Source organism: Schistocerca serialis, chromosome 4, assembly GCF_023864345.2.
Source record: "Schistocerca serialis cubense isolate TAMUIC-IGC-003099 chromosome 4, iqSchSeri2.2, whole genome shotgun sequence".
NCBI lineage: Eukaryota > Metazoa > Arthropoda > Insecta > Orthoptera > Acrididae > Schistocerca > Schistocerca serialis.
In genome coordinates, this window is record NC_064641.1 from 642,350,732 (window position 1) to 642,367,721 (window position 16,990).

At 42.8% G+C, this 16,990-nt stretch overlaps 2 non-coding genes across 2 annotated transcripts; one reads left to right on the forward strand and one right to left on the reverse strand.

Annotated features, from left to right (window-relative positions):
- Positions 1–15,881: 15,881 nt before the first annotated feature.
- On the reverse strand, positions 15,882–15,956 carry Trnas-cga (transfer RNA serine (anticodon CGA)). Its single transcript has one exon. It is a non-coding gene; the product is annotated as a tRNA-Ser (tRNA).
- A 65-nt stretch (positions 15,957–16,021) lies between these two features.
- Positions 16,022–16,096, forward strand: Trnas-cga (transfer RNA serine (anticodon CGA)). The gene has a single exon. It is a non-coding gene; the product is annotated as a tRNA-Ser (tRNA).
- Positions 16,097–16,990: the final 894 nt, after the last annotated feature.

The following is a 16,990-nucleotide window of genomic DNA, read 5'->3' on the forward strand; positions in this document are numbered from 1 at the left end:
TTTAATTTTTTCTGTATAAATAAAAGCAAAACAAAGTGGACATGAATGGCAGTATTGAAAATTTGGTAAGTGAACTTCACAGTTTGTAACGCCGGAAATGCATATCCTTCTATTTCCATCTATTGAACTATAGATTTTTCCTTATTTTGTCACCTGAAGATATGACATTTCTGTCTCTTTATATATTGTAGTTGTTTTACTGTATATATATATATATATATATATATATATATAATGCATTTATGTTGGTTTGTTTTGTGAATATTATTTGTATTTATACGCTGGGTCTGGCCTAGGGAAAACTATGCTATCGAACGAATACATCGATAGGTGGTGTGGAGAACAAAAGTGTTTAGGATCTTTGGTAGTGTTAACTCTGTCGCGTGGAGCGCGGGAAGAGAGAGAGTCTGCCTGGAGTAGCGAGTGGAGCGGGTGGGTTGTGTGACGCTCCCGCGAGTTGCCGCGCTTTCAGGGTTTGGCAGCATGTAATTGCGCTCGACTTGCTGTGATAGTTTCTGACACGGTGTCGCGGACGGGAAGCATTAGCTGGCGCACATCAAGAGCCCGTTTCGCCTGGTGACCGTGTCGAGAAGAAGGCGCGCCAACATCCAGCTTCTGCAACAGCGACGGCCGACAATGAGAGACTGTCGCCTCCTCCTCGATCGACGGCTTCAAACCTTCAATCAACCAACAAGGAAGACTGGAAGCACGTAAAGTTTTAGAACTGTATGGCAGACCTCAGCTTTTCAAACTGTTCAAATCACAAAATTACAGCAACGTAGCATGAACCTTTGTTGCTCGTTGTCCCAATTGCATTACCAAGCAGGGTCCCTTCCTTTTCCGGAATGAACCCGAGTGTCGTTGAAATTCAAACGCCAGCATCATTCGATTTCACTGCTTTAATTTCAAAGTTCAGTTAAGGTATTCATAGCTGGCTACAATATTTAGATTACACAAGCACAAACTAAGAGTGCGAGTTTTGTTACCGTATTTTAGCTTACCTGTGACTGCAGCTCAGCTTGGTACGTACTAAAATTTACTATTGTTAATTGTTCAGAATCATTTAATTCAAGTTCAAAGTTAAATCTCTTATTTCTAAATTGCGTAGATTCAAGTAGCTTTTGAAATGATTGTTGAGGTAGTCCAAGACTAACCGTATCTTACTGAATTTCAATGTGCTTCAGAAAGAAAGCTCACTATTAACTTTAGTCACTAAATTACCTTTCGATTTTCCGGTTTTATTAATTCTTTTGCTAAATTAGGTAAGAGTGTAGCGAAATTTATTACTTCTGACAAACTTTCAGTTTTCACATTACACGTGTCAACCTTCAGTTGCCACGCTTCTAGTGCTAATTATATGTGTAATAACCTTTCTTTTTCAGTTACTATAGTAATTGTCCTTAGGACTGGCGACCGTAATTTCCCCCAAATCTCAAATATTTAATTAGCGCCAGTTAATTGTTAACGTGACGACCGCACATTTACTTTCTTTATTAACTTCACCCCTTTTCAAAATTAATTTCCACCAGTTTCATTTGCATTTTTCGTTTCATTTAGATGTAACCCTTTCCTCCCTCTTTACCGACAGATTAACTTCGGTGACGATTGCTTTTCCCAAATTTCCATTAGGTACACGCGGTTTAATTTTTCACTGTCATTAAGGTCGATAAGTGAGGGGGAGGTTACAAGTTATAGTAATGGTTGTGCAGAAGTGTTCACCAAATTATAAGAGATGGAAAAAAATTAAATCTTACAATATTTCAAAAGCTGGAATTTTGTCAACTCAATATGGTGAAAAAGTTTTATTACTTTTATATGATAAATATAAAATTACTCTTGCAGACCGTTATACTAAAATCTTTTCAGAAGTTGATGATAAATTATAAAGAATGTTTGGGTTATTTATTTATAATTTAATATTAAATTTCGAGTAAATAAATTATTTTTTTAAATTAAATGAAAACTTCGTTCACAGATATAGCTACATTTTTATATGGGGGAAACAAAAGAACTAAAATATTGGTTTTAAACCTGACACTTGTGAAAAAATATGTTCTTGGGTTGAGAATAATCATAAATATAGTACTTATGTGAGACAGTATTGCGTACGAGATTGGCGTCAAAAAACCCCTGCCCGTAAATATATGGGAATTGCACGACTTGAGTAGTTATTTTTGGTCTTGGACCACCAGAAACCTTCGTAAGAACTTTTTTTATCCCTATGAGGCAGTATCACTGATGTATTGGACTAAGTGGGCCAACGCACTACTGACCAAGCGATCACAATGTTTAGGCTCATCAGTGTATTTTATTGTAATGATTATTAAATCTCCAGGCATTTGTGGCACGTTTTAAAATAGGGATTATGTGGCTGGTCGTCAGCATCATACTATGAAAGCCATTCCTCTTCTCCCCCCCCCCCCCCAGACCCTCGCAGGATTGGAGCATGAATCTGTGCTTCGGGGATTGCCTGGGTTTCTACTGTGAGTTTCCACCTGGTAGAATATGGACAACGCCAGTGCCGCAGGGCCTTCAGAGGCCTGTTGGAAAGGAGTTCAGTTTAATTTTACAGTATGGATACACAGTATAAACCACCCCCGATACTCGTCGCATATCTCGGGGTAAATAGTGCTGTGCACGAAACATCCGTTGCAGCGCCCGTGCCAAACTCCACTGTCTTCTGAATGCTCGGAAAAAAAAAGAATTATGGAAGTAAAAGTGACAATATGTTCTCGCAGGGAGAGCACCCCGTTAAGTGGCGCGGATGGTCACTGGCTGGTGAGCAGCGTCTGGCTTGTAACAGCGCCCTTCCAGGAGCGCAACGTGGAGCAGGGCAGAGCCGCCGACAGCGCGGCTGACGTACGGCCGCGGCCCGCTAATGGAACTGGCCGGCGCTGCCTCGCCTCGCCTCGCCTCGCCTCGCCTTGATTTGTTGTTGCCGCCGTGCTTCCCGCGGCCGCTGCGCGTGAAATGGGTTCGCGCCCGTTCCGCCCGCACTGGTTAACGGCCGCTCCGGCGCCCAGGCCACGCGGCCAGAGAGCTGTCCATTTCGTGAATTACAGCGCGACCCTTCTTAAAACTGTTCCCCACCTACGCAGCACTCTAAGTCTGCCGTCGGTTTAATGGTGGGTCGGAGACAAACAGCGCGCTAGCCGCAGTACGGCAGTGCTGTGATTGCGACGAAACAAAATGTAAATACTGTCTGAAAAGAGTTATTGATTGGCTTTCAGAGCATAATCTCTCTTTGATTTATAATCTGAGGTGGATACCTCCTAATATATCTGTCTGACCCCCATTTTGCCCGGCAGAGGGCAGCAACTCCACTTGGCATTGACTCAACAACTTGTTGGAAATCCCCTGCAGAAATATTGAGCCATGCTGCTTCTATACCCGAAAGTGTTGCCGGTGCAAGATGTTGGGCATGAACTGACCTCTTGATGCTGTCCCATAAATGTTCGATGGGATTCCTGTAGGGCGAACTCAGTGGCCAAACCACTCGCTCAAATTTTCCAGAATGTTTTGACATGGCGCATTGTGATCCATAAAAATGTCATCGTTATTTGGGAACATGATGTCCATGAATGGCTGGAAATGGTCTCGAAGTAGTCGAACATAGCCATTTCCGGTCAATGAACAATTCAGTTGCACCAGAGGATACAGTCAATTCCAAGCAAACACAGCCCACATCGTTTTGGAGCCACAGTGCCTTGTTGAAAACTTGGGTCCACGGCTCCATGCGGTCTGCGCCAGATTTCAAACCTATTACCTGCTCTTCCAACTGAAATAGGGACTCATCTGACGATGCCATGGTTTTCCATTCGTCTAGGGTCCAGTCGATGTGGTCACGAGCCCAGGAAAAGCGCTGTTGGGATTGCTAAGCTGCTAGCAAAGGCACTTTCGTCAGTCGTCTGCAGCCATAGCCCATTAATGTGAAATTTCACTGCACTGTCCAAACGGATAGGTTCTTCGAAATCCCATATCGATGTTGTTGTCGTTGTGGTCTTCAGTCCTGAGACTGGTTTGATGCAGCTCTCCATGCTACTATATCCAGTGCAAGCTTCTTCTTCTCCCAGTACGTACTGCAGCCTACATCCTTCTGAATCTGCTTAGTGTATTCATCTCGTGGGCTCCCTTAACGATTTTTACCCTCCACGCTGCCCTCCAATACTAAATTGGTGATCCCTTGATGCCTCAGAACATGTCCTACCAACCGATAGCTTCTTCTAATCAAGTAGTGCCACAAGCTCCTCTTCTCCCCAATTCTGTTCCATACATCCTTATCAGTTATGTGATCTACCCATCTAATCTTCAGCATTCTTCTGTAGCACCACATTTCGAAAGATTCTATTCTCTTCTTGTCCGAACTATTTATCGTCCACGTTTCACTTCCATACATGGCCACACTCCATACAAATACTTTCAGAAACGACTTCCTGACACTTAAATCTATACTCGATGTTATCAAATTTCTCTTCTTTAGAAACGCTTTCCTTGCCATTGCAAGTCTACATTTTATATCCTCTCCACTTCTACCGTCATTAGTTATTTTTCTCCCTAAACATCAAAACTCCTTTACTACTTTAAGTGTCTCATTCCCTAATCTAATTCCCTCAACATCACACGAGGTAACTCGACTACATTCCATTATTCTCGTTTTGCTTTTGTTGATGTTCATCTTATATCCTTCTTTCAAGTCACTGTCCATTCCAGTCAACTGCTCTTCTAAGTCCCTTGCTGTCTCTGACAGAATTACAATGTCATTAAAATTTTAATTTCTTCTCCATGGATTTTAATACCTACTCCGAATTTTTCTTTTGTTTCCTTTATTGCTTGCTCAATATACAGATCGAATAACATAGGGGAGAGGCTACAACCCTGTCTCACTCCCTTCCCAACAACTGCTTCCCTTTCATGCCCATCGACTCTTATAACTGCCATCTGGTTTCTGTACAAATTGGAAATAGCCATTCGCTCCCTGTATTTTACCCCTGCCACCTTCAGAACTTGAAAGCGAGTTTTCCAGTCAATATTATCAAAAGCTTTCTCTAAGTCTACAAATGTTAGAAACGTAGGTTTGCCGCGCAGGATTAGCCGAGCGGTCTTAGGCGCTGCAGTCATGGACTGTGCGGCTGGTCCTGGCGGAGGTCCGAGTCCTCCCTCTGGCATGGGTGTGTGTGTTTGTCCTTAGGATAATTTAGGTTAAGTAGTGTGTAAGATTAGGGATTGATGACCTTAGCAGTTAACTCCCGTAACATTTCACACTCATTTGAACATTTGAAACGTAGGTTTGCTTTTTCTTAAGCTAGCTTCTAAGATAAGTCGTAGGGTCAGTATTGCCTCACGTGTTCCAGTATTTCTACGGAATACAAACTGATCTTCCCCGAGGTCGGATTCTACCAGTTTTTCCATTTGTCTGTAAAGAATTCGCGTCAGTATTTTGCAGGTGTGACTTATTAAACTGATAGTTGGGTAATTTTCACATCTGTCAACACCTGCTTTCTTTGGGATTGGAATTATTATATTCTTCTTGAATTCTGAGGGTATTTCGCCTGTCTCATACATTTTGCTCACCAGATGGTAGAGTTTTGTCAGGAATGGCTCTCCCAAGGCTGTCAGTAGTTCTAATGGAATGTTGTGTACTCCCGGGGCCTTGTTTCGACTCAGGTCTTTCAGTGCTCTGTCAAACTCTTCACGCAGTATCATATCTCCCATTTCATCTTCATCTACATGCTCTTCCATTTCCATAATATTGCCCTCAAGTACCTCGCCCTTGTATAGACCCTCTATATACTCCTTCCACCTTTCTGCCTTCCCCTCTTTGCTTAGAACTGGGTTTCCATCTGAGCTCTTGATATTCATGCAAGTGGTTCTCTTTTCTCCAAAGGTCTCTTTAATTTTCCTGTAGACAGTGTCTGTCTTACCCCTAGTGAGATAAGCCTCTACATCCTTACATTTGTCTTCTAACCATGACCGATTAGCCATTTTGCACTTCCTGTCGATATCATTTTTGAGACGTTTGTGTGGTGTCACCGCCAGACACCACACTTGCTAGGTGGTAGCCTTTAAATCGGCCTCGGTCCGTTAGTACACGTCGGACCCGCGTGTCGCCACTATCGGTGATTGCAGACCGAGCGCCGCCACACGGCAGGTCTAGAGAGACTTCCTAGGACTCGCCCCAGTTGTACAGCCGACTTTGCTAGCGATGGTTCACTGACAAATTACGCTCTCATTTGCCGAGACAATATTTAGCATAGCCTTCAGCAACGTCATTTGCTACGACCTAGTAAGGCGCCATTACCAGTTACTATTGATGCTGTAAAACATGTACCGTCAAGAGCGATGTTCACCAGATATGGATTAAAGTTAAGTATTCCAACAGCTACGTACGTTTTTTGCTAGTATAATTTCCTTGACCTGTTCCAGACCTCACGCCAGCCTGCGTGATCTAAAACGCGTGCCTTTCGGCTTCCTGTCATAGTGGGTTGGCTCTCTTGCCAATCCACAACAGTTAGTATTCCTTTTTGCCTGCTTCATTTACTGAATTTTTGTGTTTTCTCCTTTCATCAATTAAATTCAATATTTCTTCTGTTACCCAAGGATTCCTATTAGCCCTCGTCTTTTTACCTACTTGATCCTCTGCTGCCTTCACTACTTCATCCATCAAAGCTACCCATTCTTCTTCTACTGTATTTCTTTCCCCCATTCTCGGGAATTGTTCCCTTATGCTCTCCCTGAAACTCTGTACAACCTCTGGTTTAGTCAGTTTATCCAGGTCCCATCTCCTTAAATTCCCACCTTTTTGCAGTTTCTTCAGTTTTAATCTACAGTTCATAACCAATAGATTGTTGTCAGAGTCCACATCTGACCCTGGAAATGCCCCACATCGATATCTGCCGTCATTTCACGGAGTGTTGCTTGTCTGGTTGCACTGACAACTTTACGCGAACAGCGTTTCTGTCGGTCGTTAAGTGAAGGCCGTCGGCCGCTGCGCTGTCCGTGGTGAGAGGTAATGCCTGAATATTGGTATCCTCGGCACAATCTTGACACTGTTGATCTCGGAATATTGAATTCCCTATCAATTGCCGAAGTAGAATGACCCATGCGTGTAGCTCCAATTACTGTTCCGCGTTCACCGTCCGTTTATTCCCGCCGTGCGGCCATAATCAAGTCGGGAACGTTTCCACAAGAATCATCTGAGTACAAAAGACAGCTACATCAATGCACTGCCCTTTTATTCCGTGTGTGCGCGATACTGCCGCCAGTTGTATGTGTGCACATCACTGTCCAATAATCTTTGTCACCATTGGGTACAACTGCTTAGTCTTTGCTGCCGGAGTCACTCAGGATGAAAGTTCTCTGGCCATGGTACCACGTCATATTGTAAATAACGTTCATTGATGAAACCAACGTTTAGACCCCACTTAGACTGAGTGACATTCTTCCGGATGTACTCCTCAGACCGAGAAGAAGGCCACTGTAACTGTGGCCGAAAAGTTTGTTTCATGACTGACAGTTGTTGACAAAATGACACACTACCACACCCAGAAAACTGTCTTCGATATGTTTTAGAGAAATCATGCAGCATGTTCATTTTTGCGTATCAAAGAGCTAATAATCGAGGCACGAAGTTCAAACTGATGGACGTGGTTATTTACGAGATTTCAAGTTCAAAATTTGCTTTTATTATACAGGGATCAGAAATTTGAGTATATGAAGGTGATGGAACATTACCAACTTCACAAGCTGCAGAGGGATTACGACAAACGTTTTTGTTATGTTATGTTAACCGGGGACCTAGAAACGACGGAGAGGCGCCGCCCCTCCTCAGCCGCAGTGGTCCACAACCCCACGACGACTACCTCAGTCCACTCCACCCCTTCGCCGCACCACACCGAACCCAGGGTTACTGTGCTGTTCGGCTCCCGATGGACCCCCCAGGGAACGTCTCATACCAGACGAGTGTAACACCTATGTTTGCGTGGAAGAGTAATGGTGGTGTACGCGTAAGTGAAGAACGTGTTTGCGCAGCAATCGCCGACATAGTGTAGCTGAGCGGAATAAGGGGAACCAGCCCGTATTTGAAAAGGCAGATGGAAAACCGCCCAAAAACCATCCACAGGGCTTACCGAACCTCGACACAAATCCGCCGGATGGATTCGTGCCTGGGACCAGCGCTCCTTCCTGCCCGGAAAGCCGTGCGTTAGACCGCACGGCCAACCGGGTGGCACACGACAAACGTTTACGAGTATATCTACATCTACATCTACAGCCATACTCCGCAAGCCACCTGACGGTGTGTGGCGGAGGGTACCTTGAGTACCTCTATCGGTTCTCCCTTCTATTCCAGTCTCGTATTGTTCGTGGAAAGAAGGATTGTCGGTATGCTTCTGTGTGGGCTCTAATATCTCTAATTTTATCCTCATGGTCTCTTCGCGAGATATACGTAGGAGGGAGCAATATACTGCTTGACTCTTCGGTGAAGGTATGTTCTCGAAACTTCAACAAAAGCCCGTACCGGGCTACTGAGCGTCTCTCTTGCAGAATCTTCCACTGGAGTTTATCTATCATCTCCGTAACGCTTTCGCGATTACTAAATGATCCTGTAACGAAGCGCGCTGCTCTCCGTTGGATCTTCTCTATCTCTTCTATCAACCCTATCTGGTATGGATCCCACACCGGTGAGCAGTATTCAAGTAGTGGGCGAACAAGTGTACTGTAAACTACTTCCTTTGTTTTCTGACTGCAATTCCTTAGGATTCTTCCAATGAATCTCAGTCCGGCGTCTGCTTTACCGACGATTAAGTTTATATGGAAATTCCATTTTAAATCACTCCTAATGCCTACTCCCAGATAATTTATGGAATTAACTGCTTCCAGTTGCTGACCTGCTATATTGTAGCTAAATGATAAAGGATCTTTCTTTCTATGTATTCGCAGCATATTACACTTGTCTACATTGAGATTCAATTGCCATTCCCTGCACCAACCGTTAATTCGTTGCAGATCCTCCTGCATTTCAGTACAATTTTCCATTGTTACAGCCTCTCGATATACTATAGCATCACACGCAAAAAGCCTCAGTGAACTTCCGATGTTATTCACAAGGTCATTTATATATACTGTGAATAGCAACGGTCCTACGACACTCCCCTGTGACACACCTGAAATCACTCTTACTTTGGAAGACTTTTCTCCATTGAGAATGACATGCTGCGTTTTGTTAATTAGGAACCCTTCTACCCAATCACACAATTGGTCTAATAGTCCATATGCTCTTACTTTGTTCATTAAACGACTGTGGGGAACTGCATCAAACGCCTTGCGGAAGTCAAGAAACACGTCATCTACCTGGGGACCCGTGTCTGTGGCCCTCTGAATCTCGTGGACGAATAGCGCGAGCTGGGTTTCACACGACCGTCTGTTTCGAAACCCATACTGATTCCTGCGGAGTAAATTTCTAGGCAGCCAAGAATTCAGCGAATTCTGCTAGCGAGCCTCGTCTAGGCGGAAGTGCCACATAGTCAGCCTCCTGCACAGCTCCCCCCCCCCCCCCCCCCCCCGTCGTGCTACACTGTTTGACCGTGAATTGGGGTAGAGAGAGGAAACTGCGAATGCGCCACATTTAAATGGCAGTGCAGTTGCATTGGATACGACTTGGTTTTATATTTCACACTTCGCAACAACATAGTACACAAACAATACAGATTTTTCAGTATTACTTATTTTTGTCGCGCTGAAGACAGAATATAATTTTTATCTGGTACAAACTGCGAGCATACGGACAGACACAGACAGTTTCACAGATTTTCGCACTCACGGAATCGTGACTTATTTAGTTTAAAAAGCGAAATAAAGACCTTTCACATAAAAATTTCGATCGAAATGTTGCAGCACTTTTGCAACCTTATTATGGAGACGTCGGAACTCTTCCTCAGGAAATCGATACAGACGTCCTGGACAGTTTTAACGAAAGGGAATGTCAACAAAACGAGAATTACCTTGCAGGTTAATCAGTTACATCTCCATATGCACAAGGACACTTTCAGCTGTAACGGAAAACGGTCTCGAAAATAACTCGAAAACGGATGTAAGACTGACAGTATCTTAAAAAGGCTTAGGAAACTACTATTACTTTCGCTCAAGGGCACAGTAAATTCTTAAGGCCTCGCGTTTTATTTAACGAAAGTGAGCTTGGAGAGTGGGACTGTGCTCTCAGAATGTGTCTCTTCTATAAAGGCGATTTTGTTGTGTGAACTTGCGTACTTTCAACTTCTCCTACAGCAAATCTATTGCTTGCATGCGGCTACTACATTCTGTGACTGATAATTTACGGAAACTTGTGACAGGGGTACCCCTCATTAATGCGGTCCCTTTTTGAATCTTTATTTCCCCAGATTATCTCGAGTTTCGGTGTTTGGAGTTTCGATACTGCCCCTTTTATAAATCAGTTCCTTAATGGGCGAGGAACGCCCGCTGTAAGGCCCGAAGTCCGACACCTGGAGCAGGAGGTTGATAGGTGTGTGATCTGTTAGGGAACAGTGTTAGTCGGTGCCCCTTTGCTGATCTGCGACAGTTTCATGCAGCAATACCCAAAGGCTACAAGATGGTTGGTGTACATTATCCTATAATAGTTTTATACAAATTATTTTACAAGTTAGTCGTGTACATACAACATTTGATTGAAGCCGTTCCAGACGTTCTTGAGCTATGCTCCTACATCAATCCCCCCACCCTTTCCAGCTTCATTCAAAAATGTTCAAATGTGTATGAAATCTTATGGGACTTAACTGCTAAGGTCATCAGTCCCTAAGTTTACACACTACTTAACCTAAATTATCCTAAGGACAAACACACACACCCATGCTCGAGGGAGGACTCGAACCTCCGCCGGGACCAGCCGCACAGTCCATGACTGCGGCGCCTTAGACCGCTCCGCTAATCCCGCGCGGCCCAGCTTCGTTCCTATGCGTGGTAGATGGTTCTCACCACCACAAAAACCTTCGCGGGCGTGCTCATAACTGCTCACCCATGTTTCACCGCAGTTGGGTGAATGGTACAAGAAAGCATAGAAGTAAAACAAACATACAACAAATATTTATGTCTATATACATTATTTTTGATCTGCATATCCACAATGTCATTAACGGACAGAAAATAAAACTTCCATCTCTTAATTTTATAAAGAAATTATTGCAAATAATTGTCACCTTTTTAGTTTGGGATGGTCAAGTTATATCACATCAGGAAACAATATTGCAATGGAAATTGTATGATCCACAGAAGGCTGCACGAACATGTAGTTTCAAAATTTTGACACGTTGAGCCAAAGTGATGCTCTTTATGAGCTCCTCAAGAGCACTGTAACACACCGGTCCTATTTGTCTGTTGGGGTCGTTCTCGTGGCTGTCAAGGGAGCAGAGAAGGTTCTTGACACTCATTCGTAGAGAATTTGAAGGGTCTGGAGCTGATGTTTTGGTCTTTCTATAAACCGTCTATAATTATTTGTGGTCAGAACCTACTAGATTGCTAACGCCTCATGATTTTTAGCTGTTTTCCAACATTGATCGTAAATAAATTGCAAAAAAGTCCTGGCAGAAATCAGCACTTTGCTGAGGAATGCTGTTAGTGGAGACAGGAAATGACCAATTCCTGCAGTCTGCTCCTGATGCTGGTCGGTTGTAGCTTCAGTGTTTAAAGTATTTCGAGGAGCTGTTGGTATTCAAGAAATAAATGAGCCAGTCGGGATCCCTCCTGGATGTAGGATGCATGTCGTGGAACGGAGAAGATATTTTAAGATTGCAGTATGTGTCGATTGTGGGGTGGGTGGTCGTCAGTGATCCATACAGTTATTTTAAATACAGAAAGTTTGGTTCACAATTGCAATTCCATGCACAGCCACAGGATTCTGATGAATCAGTTTCGACTTTGTAAGAGATTGTTTTGATTTTAGTAATGACGCATGCGCTCGGTATGAACAGGCCACACAGCTGAGCGTGCAGTCATTAGCTGCCAGGAGGTAGTGTTTAGGAAAAGTGGCGGTTTTTGAAAGTTGGTATCAAAGCCAATACCTTATTTCCGTGGAAACTTAGAGGGTAGTCTTTTCGAGTTATTTTTCACCTGATGAGTAGTCCCATTTAGACTTGGCGGGGATTATGGACGAAAGTTATTAGGAACCAGTCGAACGTGATGTATTGACTGTTAACAGTGATGTTTTGCAGTCGAGTAGTCGGATCTCGGAATCTAGTTGAATGCAGCTAGATAACTATGGGGTACTAATAATTGATTTGCAGTTGTGACAAGTTTAAACCTTGATGAAAAGCTCTCGGATATCCAAGCAGGTGCCAATGTTAAAATACTGCGATGTGTCGAAGAGTATCATACCCATCATCTCCTCATTTCGCCAGGACATGATGTGATCGACACTCTTCGAAATGCCGCTATATTTTAACATTACCACCATGCTGGAATCCCGAGAGCTTTTCATCAACAGCATAAGCCGCTATAGCTCACACAAACTATAATCCTCTCTCACGGATCAAATAGAGGCTGACGACCCCGTCTGCGTCTATTTTCTAAGAATAGTTCTGCAGAGAATTGGTTCCACCTTTAAACGTTTCCTAATTAATTGACGAAGAACTGCGTAGCGTGATTTGCCACGTGCGTCAGGCGATTCCGGGAGTTCGTGCGACCTCAGGGAAGATCCGAGAGTAGAAGGCAGGGAACGCTTCAGTTTAATCCTCAGAATGTAATCCTACTGAACCAGTAACATGGAACAGGTTAATGAACTTGCGAGATGCCGGGGCTAGCAGTGTATTTAACACTAAATTCTTCTCGAACCTTCATATGAAAATGATGCTCTAAGCCCCCCCTTTTCTAATTAGGTCGAACACGTGTTAGAATGTGAAGAACTGATGCGTTGGAATGGCCACTGTGTGACAAATTGTTGTCAGAGAGAAAGCACACTGAAAGTTGTTAGGTACAGCTCATTATTTCCTCTGTTCACCATCTGTTTCTCCAGCAGACCTGTTCGAGTTAATCAGATGTCCCTTGAGATTTGAAGGTCCCATGTTGATAGAAGGATAATAAAATTAGTAACAGTCAAGCCGGCCAGATTCATAGTCTGAACCCTACTAAGGGTATTTGTGATATCATCTAACTAACCACTCGGGAACTTCATTCTCACAATATATAGCAACTGTGTGAGTTGTGCGTAGGAATTTTGTAAAATTTCCCTGCACCTACGCACTTAGAACTTGTACAGTCGACAACATGACGAGGTACATTTGTTTTATTTGTGTAATATACACTAAGACACATTCGGATAAGCACGATGTTGTGGCTAGTATAACCTCGAACCAGGAACCATTGGTGCAAGTGAATGCTGCTGATGCCTCCTGATCTGTTAGGGAAAGTTGTGGGCTCATTTGTTTGCTTTTACTAGTACGACTGAAAGCTAGACAGACAGCCTGTTCATGGCCTGTGCGTGTCTTACATGCTAATAGCATTTTCTATTTAAATTTCAAATTTTAACCTTAGTGTTTCCTGCTCGTCACGCGTGTGAGTATTAGCGGTGATATCATAGCCCGACCTTCGCTTCCGAAACCGGTGTCACCTACTACTGTCTAACAAAGCATTTGTGCTCACATTCCAAACTAACTTCAAGTACCTTACGAGTTCTAGAAAGTTGCAAGTAATTTTGTCTTTGCTCATCACTTCACGCTACCCTTTACTTCTTTAGCTCCCAATGTCGTTACGTCCTTTTGTAGCAAACAGCCCTTCTCAAATAAAAACAGATTTCAGAGGATTTTTTAACCATACCTGGCGCCCATTATGGGCGATTTTCTAATCGGTTAAAATATCACCCTAAGGAAACTTCTCTTGTTGTTCAGGATGACAAAGAACTGCCTATTTTAAAGTAAACATTGGGTGAACTGCATTAATTGATAGTCCTTGGTGATTGTATAAATCTTCCTTATCAGATGGCCGAGATTTACATTATCGTACGCTCCTCTTAGGTTCACGAATGCCACACTTATAATTTGCCCTCTCTCGTATCCGTTCTCTATGAACTGAGTTAGGATCTGGCCACAACATGATTTTCCTGGCCGAAATCCTGCCGGTTGTTTGATTACGCTCCGATCTACATAACCTAATATGAGGTTCAAAATCATTCTTTCCAACAGTTTGTGTAGATGACACAGAAGAGAGACTGGTCGAAAGTTCTTGGGATCTGTCGAATCTTTCCCACCTTTCAGTAAGGCTACCACTTTCGCTTTACGCCAGATTTTGGGTGCCTGTAGTTTAGAAACGCAGTTGTTAATTAGATTTAAAATTTACTTTTTAGTGCCTGGTCTAAACGTCTTCATTTGTTCTACTCGTAGATTAACTAATTCTGCAGCATCGTTATTCTTCATGCAACGCATGACGTCCTTTAGCTCTGCTGATGTGAAAGGGCAGGCAGTAAAATAATTTTCTTCAGCATATCTTTGTAGTTTGGTCTTGACTTAACTTCTTTTCGTTTTGCCATTTAATACCAGATGATTAGCTACTTGATCAGGAGCTACATTAGCCATTTCAGCGGGAGCTTTAGTGTGGTCATCGTTGAGGTTTTTCAATAGTTTCCATACTTTATCACTGCTATCCTTCATTTCTAACTTTGTCACTACATTGCACCACTTTTTCCTTCTGGAGGCAGATATGTTCCAATTGTTTCTTCAGAAAAGGAGTCCTCATTGAATAGCTGTTCATATTTCTTCAGCAGTGCTTTTGAATCTTTAAGTCCTGGAATATATGTAGTTCTGCATCCCCCTGGGGATGTGTCTTCGTGATATGGTTTTCACTAGGTTGATAAACTGGCCACACATTTCTGGGATGAGTTACACATTTTCCACTTCCTTATCCAGATCTTCTGTGAAATTATTCCACTGCACTCTCTTAAAATTAAATCGTCTGTTGAATGGGACTCTTTCTGGCACCACAGCTACTTCCACAGAACTGATTACAGGTCCATGTCGAGAATGTGGCATTGATTCCATAACATCTTTCTTCGACTGGTGTGCTATATATGTTCACTTACTAAGATGTTATCAGGATTATATCCGGAACGCCACCTTTCGCTGTAGAAAGAGGGTGGTTTCTCAGGATCGTGTACAAGCTTGAGCTTCCCGCTTTCGGCCCAATCTTCAATGTCTTCTCCATTCTTATCCGTGTCCCTGTAGCCCCATGATGACCTATGACAATTGAAATCACCCATAACCAGTTTTATTGGTTTGCGACAGAAATTATTTGGTTCCTTGGAACTGAAGTCTGTCTTTGGTGGTTTATACACTGATTTTATTGTGCATGACTGGACTTCAGCGGTCAAAACTTCTATATCATTTTCTGCCGTTAGATTTATGTATAGAATTAGAAGGTCCGGTTTGGCGAATATTGCGCTACCATATTGAACGATCAATTTCATTCCATTTACCTTTGGCCTCGGCTCATTGTGGCTTCTGTGAGCCTGTTATATCAAAAGAAAGTTACGATTTATGTTTTCAGATGTCTGACAGCAGAGCTTCTTTCTCATATGATATTCCTTCGAAGTTAATGAAGATTATTCTCAGAGCTGGCTCTGATAAAAGCCTTTTGGGATTCTCATTTTTTTTGTCCTGGTGGTGGAAGGATCTGCCGCTAGTATGTCTCCTAACGTTGCCCAGTGCCCAGAGTACGCCCGATCCTTTGTGTCAGCATCTTATCAGCAGGACAACCCTCGGGGAGGCTCCCTCCTTTAACCCCTTGATGAACCCTGAACAGCATAACAGTCTAGAATGAAATTGTCACTCTACAGAGGAGTGTGCGCTGATATGAAACTTCCTGACAGATTAGAACTTCTTCTGAAACTGCCGGACCGAGACTCGAACTCGGGACCTTTGCCTTTCGCGGGCAAGTGCTCTACCAACTGAGCTACCCAAGCACAAGTTTGGAAGGTAGGAGATGAGGTACTGGCAGAAGTACAGCTGTGAGGACGGGGCATGAGTCGTGCTTGGGTAGCTCAGTTGGTAGAGCACTTGCCCGCGAAAGGCAAAGGTCCCGAGTTCGAGTCTCGGTCCGGCAGTTTCAGAAGAAGTTTTAATCTGTCAGGAAATTTCAGCATAACAGTCCAGCGAACACATCACAATAATGTATATTTAGTCATTCGAAAAGAATGAAATGCAAAACGATAACATAAAATTTAAATTTAAAAGTCAATGAGGCAAAAATCAAAAATGAAAAGAAAGAACTGAAGAAACCTCATCTTGCGAATTTTATAATTCATGTTTCTATACCATAGTTTATCTTTCAGCAGGTAAGTTATGTGCTGTGCAGGATAATGGTAATATGATGACAGTGTAAGGATACAAAAGTATTAAGTCACAATTTAAGGAATGAATCGAACCAAGCTTGTATAAAATTAATACACACTCAATTAAACAACACAGGTTGTTTCTTGTAATATAAGGGAAGTTTACAGTGATAAGGTGAAAGAGTACAAGAGACACAAATTACGTTAACAATATTATGTAATCTACATGTATTCCTTCCACGAAAAAACAATAACAACAATTGTCTCAATGAGTAATTTCTGTCAGAAGTGAAAACTCATGCGATGTTTGTGCTAAAAAGTGTTCCGTGTTCAGAGGCCATTACTTACATTGTGCGATATCACCAAACAGTATCTATGGACTTGTATCTGTATCGCTGCATTTTAACTAATGTTGTTACGTAACTTCCGTGATTTGCAAATTCTGAGTAAATAAAGTTCCATGTTGACTGACGTTAATTGTTTTTTCGTCTTAAACGTGTGACAGCACGAGGGACGGAATATTAGGTAATTTCTGGGACACCTGCAGTAATTCATGAGGACTTGTACATCGATTTATAGGACTAAACTCTGAAACTCCTTGTGTAACATACAACGCCCGCTCTCAGCTAAGTCATTTAAACATGGCGACCTTGCATTCGGTATTGA